We start from the raw sequence: 7,679 nt of genomic DNA on the forward strand, positions 1-7,679 counted from the left end.
GAAAAAACCATGAAGTAATATACAGGGACAAGACTAAATAGAGAAAAAAAAAAGTAAAAAAAAAATAAAGGAAAAGGAAAAAAAAAAAACCCAATACTAGTTGGCTATACAAAACAAAAAGATAAGGAAAGAAAAGGTAAAATAAAAAATAAGTAAGCGTTTGTTTTTTGTAAAGTAATTTTTATAATTTTATTTTTTAAATTTTTTTATATTTGTTTACCATTAAAAAAATTAGTCAATAAAAAATACTTTTCAATCAACAGAAAACACTACTTTGACCTGGTTTTCAAAAAAATATTTTTCTTTTATTTTGAGTGAAAATCATTTTCTAAAAGTTGTGAAAAATTTAAAAATATCATATTATTTACTAAGTATATCAAATTTGATTCTTATACTTTTTATTGCTATATATATTTTATTTTGAATATTTATTTTTCAATTTCAACCCTTAGAATTTATTTTTTATATTAATTTTGATCCTTATTTTTATAATTATTTTTTTCCTCATCAATTTTTAATTCAAAATTTTTATTTATCAAATTTGATCCTTATTTTTTATTCTTACTTATTTTATTTGAAATAATTTATGAAATGTTAATTATTATTATTATTTTAATTTTTTCATCTTTTATTTTTTTTATTTTATCTATATTATTTTGATTATTATTTATCTTATTTGAGATAATTTATGAAATTATTTTTTTAATTTCATTCTTATTCATCTTTTTAATTTGTAAGATTTGTTCCTTATCATTTTAATAAATTTAAAAAAATAAAAAATTAATAAGTTATTTTTCAGCTTATTTTTTCTAACATGATTAAATACTAGAAAGTATTTTTCAATTTATTTTTCATTACATTATCAAATATTAAAAAATAATTGACTTTCTCATAATTCACTTTCAAGAAAAAACTATTTTTCAATAAACAAATAGAGTCTAACTAAGATTTCTTATTACATGATAATTTGATGTAATCAATAGATTTTAAAAAGTCATTTCTTATATGATTGAAGCTTGAATCCAGTGCATGTAACTAAATAGCAATCCAATTTAGAATGATAGAGGAATAATCAAACAATCTTATAGTTTTCTTTTTAAAATAATATTATTCTTTAACAACCAAATACCCCAGGTAATACTACTGAAAATATGATTTTGTCATTGTTTCCATGCCGAATATCATTGACTCTAGCATTGAGAGTAATTGAGGATATTATTACTCTTTATAAAATAAGAAATTCATAAGCTATATCAAATTTCATTACTAATAATAATTCAATCATTAACCTCATGAATTGAACCATTTTAAATAGCAAAAACTTTATAGAGCCTAGGTAAAAATGTAAAAATGCTATGCAAAGTATTTGATTAAATCCATATAAGATCAAAAGAAAATAAAATAGAGAATCCATCACCGATATATAATTTAATGTTTTGATGCAATACCAAGTAGATAACATTATTGAAATTCAAGATAAATAAAATATCTTTTCAAAATAGAAAAATATGACCATGCAATTTTAAAATTTCATTCTTGAGAGAGGGGGAGTAAAAATAAGATATTACTTATTTACACAAGATATGGTCGGACAAGTTTAACCTTCATATCTATTTGAAAAGTATGAAGATATTATTAGACAATAAAGAACACAATCTAAAGCCTTCCTCTTTTCTATTTCTTTTTTTCTAAATTTCACCATAATACACAACTGCACCCAGCAGATTGTTTTCTGCTTCGCTACCTTAGACCACAAAAATCTTTGCTAAATAGAGATAAGGATATTGCAAACACCATTCAATATAAGAAAAGAAGACATAATAGACAGGTAATGAACTCAAGATACTTTGAATTAGGCAAATACGCATTGCCATACTAACATATGACCTCTCTACATACTCAATTATTTTTTGAAATTCTTAATAAAAGACTTTCATGTAGACAATCTTTTAAGATCATTTCAAAAGCATACCTAGATAAGAGCAAGGCAAGAAAACAAATATGCAAAAGACTGAAGATATCATCCTAGCATAAGTAGCTTTCCCAAAATTTACATCAATCAAATAGCTTTTGTAAAAGTTATTGTGAAAATATGAACAAATAGTGAACCGCAACAAAATCTTTTTGACCGTGTTGACTATTAAAATGCATGAAAATCAGAGTATCGTTTGAATATTGCAGACGACTAAAGCGAAAGCTATATCTGAAAGGGATACATTTGAAAAAGATTACTCATAGCTGCACCATGAAACAAAACAAATCACACCTACGCTCCAATAAGAAAAAGGAACGGCGAAGAGGGTCTTCATGGCCCATCAAGCCTTCTTTTCCTTTTTCTTTTTTTAATTTTATTGTGGGTTCTGGATATTTGTCGGGTATAAGATGATAAAGCTAAAATATGAACGTTTAGAGAAATTATAAGATGTATTAAAATTATACTTGACCGAACAAGAAAGGCAGAAGAATTAGACCCTTTTCATTTCTCTCGATTTATTTTGAATATTTCCATGGAATTAGTTGCTGTATAACCCCAGAATGCAATCCTTTATCTGATTATTAAATAAATGAAGTTTTCATGAAAAAAAAAGGGATATGTATACAGAGTAAATTATAAATTAGTTTTTTTAGCTTTGTAAAAATGAATTGAATAGTTCATTAAATTTTAAAAATAATTAATTAACTAATCCCTTTACTAGTGTTGATCATGCTTAATTTAGTTTTTTATTTCAAGAAATATTGTTTTTCTTTGTCAATCTTTCCATTCTATCTATTTTTTAATTTTTTTTTTATATTTATTAAAACAAAATAAGCAAAATAAATTAAAAAGGAACGATATGAAATTAACATAACAGGATCATGCTATAGATAATTTTAAGAACATAGCGACTAGAGGGGTTGATATAATTTATTCTTAAAGAATTATACGGACTCATTTATTATTCACTCTTATATGGCTTATCACTAGTCCTTTAAGTCATGTTAAGTTATAGGTCGGGGTTTAAATTATTTTTTAATATAAAAGATTAAGGAGTTAGCATTGTAAATATGTTTTTGGATATCATAATTGTTTTTAATTGAGAAATTGAAATATGTCATTTATGTTTAACAAGAGCTGATTTTTTTGGAAAAAAATAAATAAATGCATATGCAAATATTTTACTCTTACTATCATTTTTATTTTATATATTTTTATTTATTTTATCTTAGAAGTTAATTATGGTTGATAAGAACAAGCAATTTTTATTTCTATTAGTTTATTATGCAAATACAATTTATTTATGTAAAATATAAAATTAAAAACAAATTACAATAATCACTTTAAAGTATTATAATTTTTTTAAAACAAACAAGAAACAAATTAATTAATATTTTAATAAACATTAAAATAAATAATTTAAGAAATAAAAGAGAGAGTATTAAATAAAAACAAAACCTCGTATGTTGTTGCATACAACTTATTGTTCTCTAGACAATAAAAAAATGCTTTGTGGATCATGATGTATTTTGTTTACTACACCATTTTTATTAGTTGAATCTATTACTATCAAAATCAATATTTTTTATGGCCAAAATATAATTATCTGTTGGGAAAACTCGGAACAACCGGACACCAATTTACCCGGATCAATTCAGCGGAATACAATTACAATTCACAAGTCCCAATTCTTTCCCTCTTTGTGCAGTAAAACAGAATCAAACAATGATGAAAATAATGCAAATAATCACAAAATCAACACCAAAATTTTTAACGTGGAAAACCCGATGCGGGAAAAACCACGGGACCGTAGTCCACCTAAAAACTTCCACTATCAACAAATAATGGGTTCACAATCATTCTTCCTCAGATTCAACTAAGGGATACAACATATATATCATCAAGAACAACTTATTCTTGGATTACAACAAGATTAAAGGAGAATTATTTGAGAAAAACTCACAAAACTGACAGCCCCGTTTTCTGTCAAAACGGTCAGCTTCCACTCCACCAATCTTTGATCCAACCGTCCAGAATGAAGATCAACGTGTCTAGAAGCTGCTGTCAAAATCTCAGCCCGATCCAACGGTGAACGAGCGGGAAATCGAAGAAAGAATGCAGGCTGCTCTGCTGCCTTTTCTTCTCTTTTTCTCTCTTGATTTTCTTCTCCTCTCTTCTCTTTTCAAATCTGTTGCTACAATACCCGAACCACACTAATATTAACACCAAGAGACAGCCATCACATGACATTTAATGTGATGGTCCCACCATCACATGGTGTGGGACCATACACAACAAATCTCCCCCTCACACACCATGTGAGGAATTCGCCATACCGGCGATCAATATGTAAAATTCAATTTAGGAGGCTCTGACAAGCTTGCTTCCCTTCTGCAAAACTCAAACTTCTCTCTCGGTAGAGGTTTGGTCATCATGTCAGACACGTTGTCATCAGTATGGATCTTGTCAACAACGAATGACTTCATCTCCATAGCATCTCGAATCCATTGATATCTAACCTCAATATGCTTTGATCGAGAGTGAAAAGTAGGATGCTTACTGAGATGGATTGCACTTTGACTGTCACAGTGCAACATAAAGTTTTCTTGAACTAGGCCAAGTTTATGCAAGAACTTCTTCATCCATAACAACTCTTTGCCCCCTTCAGTAAGAGCAATATATTCGGCCTCTGTAGTGGATAATGCAACACATTTTTGCAACCTTGATTGCCATGAGACTGCTCCCCCTGCAAACTTCATCAAGTATCCTGATGTGGACTTTCTAGAATCAACATCACCAGCCATATTTGCATCTGTGTATCCATCCAACACAGGTTTATCATTACCAAAACATAAACTGAAACTAGAAGTACCTTTGAGATACCTGAGTATCCATTTCACTGCTGACCAGTGTTCTTTACCAGGATTGGAGAGGAACCGACTAACCACACCAACTGCATGAGCTATATCTGGCCTTGTGCAAACCATGGCATACATCAGGCTACCAATTGCGGATGCATAAGGAACCTTTTTCATCTCATCTTTTTCTTCATCACTTGAAGGACACTGCTTAGAACTTAGTTTAAAGTGGCTTGCAAGTGGAGAACAAACAGGTTTGGAGTTACTCATGTTAAATCTCTCAAGTACCTTTTGAACATATCTCTCCTAAGATAGCCAAAGTTTCCCCTTCTTCCTGTCACGTGTGATCTTCATACCAAGAATCTGTTTTGCTGGTCCCAAGTCTTTCATTGCAAAAGACTTGCTCAACTCTTCCTTCAACATCTGAATCTTCTTAGCATCATGACCAACAATTAACATATCATCCACATACAACAGGAGAATAATAAAGTTTCCATCTAGAAACCTTTTTATAAATACACAATGATCAGAAGTGGTCCTGTCATAACCATGATCCACCATAAAAGAATCAAACTTCTTATACCATTGTCTTGGAACTTGCTTTAACCCATATAAGCTCTTTTTCAACTTACAAACTAGCTGCTCTTTACCTTTTGCTTCAAAACCTTCAGGCTGCTCCATGTAGATCTCCTCATCCAAATCACCATGGAGAAAGGCAGTTTTCACATCAAGTTGTTCTACTTCAAGATTCAAACTAGCAGCTAAGCCAAGCACAACTCGGATTGAAGACATCTTGACCACTGGTGAAAAGATTTCTTCAAAATCAATACCCTTCTTCTGACCGAAGCCTTTCACAACCAATCTTGCCTTGTACCTTGGCTGTGAGCAATGTTCATCAATTTTCAACCTGAATACCCATTTGTTCTTGAGTGCTCTCTTACCTTTAGGAAGCTTCACTAACTCAAATGTATGGTTTTCATGCAAGGATTTCATCTCTTCTTGCATTGCTTTCAACCACTCACTTTTCTTCTCATATGACATAGCTTCATCAAAGCATTCCGGCTCTCCCCCATCAGTGACCAACACATACTCATGAGGAGAATATCTGGTGGAAGGTTGGCGAGGTCTAGTTGACCTTCTTAATTGTGGCTCATCTGGAGCTTCCTGCATAACCTGTTCAGGAATAACATCAACATCATTATTAGCTGCTTCAGGATCACCAACTAATGGCTCAATAAGAGAACCACCATTATCATCATTTTGCAAGTCTCTCCCATGATTAACAAGCATCAAAGGTAATTGTGGAGCAGGTCTTGGAGTTGAATTAGTTGGAATAAAACAGTAGACTCTGTTTTCTCCTTTTGTTCAAAGTCTTCAATGGTTTGATCTTCAAAGAAGATAACATCTCTACTTCTCACAATTTTCTTCTCCTTTGGATCCCATAACCGATAGCCAAACTCATCATCTTCAGAGCCCAAGAAAATGCACTGCTTTGTCTTGCTGTCAAGCTTAGACCTTTCATCTCTAGGAACATGTACAAATGCCCTGCATCCAAACACTCTTAAGTGTGCATAAGAGACATCTTTTCCTTTCCAAACTCTATCTGGAACATCAAATTCAAGAGGAACTGATGGAGAAAGGTTGATCATTGCAACTGCAGTCTTCATTGCCTCACCCCAAAAAGACTTAGGCAGCTTTGCATGAGAGAGCATACATCTAATTCTTTCAACAATGGTTCTATTCATTCTCTCAGCCACTCCATTCTGTTGTGGAGTCTTAGGAACTGTCTTCTCCAACTTGATACCATGTTCCCTGCAGTACTTCTCAAAAGGACCCCTGTATTCACCACCATTGTCAGCTCGAACACATTTGAGCTTTCTACCAGTTTCTCTTTCAACTCTAGCATGGAAATCCTTAAAGACATCAAACACCTGATCTTTGGATTTCAACTCTAGCCCGATCCAACGGTGAACGAGTTGGAAATCGAAGAAAGAATGCAGGCTGCTCTGCTGCCTTTTCTTCTCTTTTTCTCTCTTGATTTTCTTCTCCTCTCTTCTCTTTTCAAATCTGTTGCTACAGTACCCGAACCACACTAATATTAACACCAAGAGACAGCCATCACATAGTGTGGGACCATACACAACATTATCCTAGTACCTTTTCTCTTCTTAATATTTTCATTGACTTTCTCTCGTATCTCCGAAGATGAAAATAAGATTTTTATTATTATTGTTATTAAATTTTTCATTATTCTTTTAATTTTTTTGATCTTATTTTATAAATTTAATTTATAATTTATCATCAGAATATTCTTTAACACTTCATGTATACAGGAGCTTGAAAAGTGAAAAGGAATCTCGACACATAAATCCATTCTAATATAAATTAAAAGAATAAAATTGTAAAAAAAATAAAATTTATTTGCTGAAAAAAATAAAAATTTAAAAGCATTGTAGAAATAAGTAGCGCAATCCATCGTAAATTGATTCTTGATCAACTGTGAATTGCTCCGTGTATTTCCGCCAATATTTTTAGTTTATAATATAGTTATAGTTAGAATTTAATTATAATATAATATAATATAATATAATATAACATTGTTATATTTATGATATGATTATGAATAAAACGGAGCTTTAGTAACCTGAATTGTGGCTGGACTTTGGGGCCTTCCTGGAGCCATTAATATGGTCTGTCTTGGGGCTATTTTTCTCATGGACTTGGGCCTTTCGTGGCCTGCCTTGCTTCATCTGAGAAAAGTCTTCCTTCTTGACATTTTAATCTCTTCTTTTATTCCAAACCAGAAATTTGTGGTTCATCAAAAATCTATTGCTCCTCCTACACGA

The sequence above is a fragment of the Populus euphratica genome, unplaced genomic scaffold (genome assembly GCF_000495115.2).
Source record: "Populus euphratica unplaced genomic scaffold, PopEup_1.0 scaffold196.1, whole genome shotgun sequence".
Classification (NCBI taxonomy): domain Eukaryota; kingdom Viridiplantae; phylum Streptophyta; class Magnoliopsida; order Malpighiales; family Salicaceae; genus Populus; species Populus euphratica.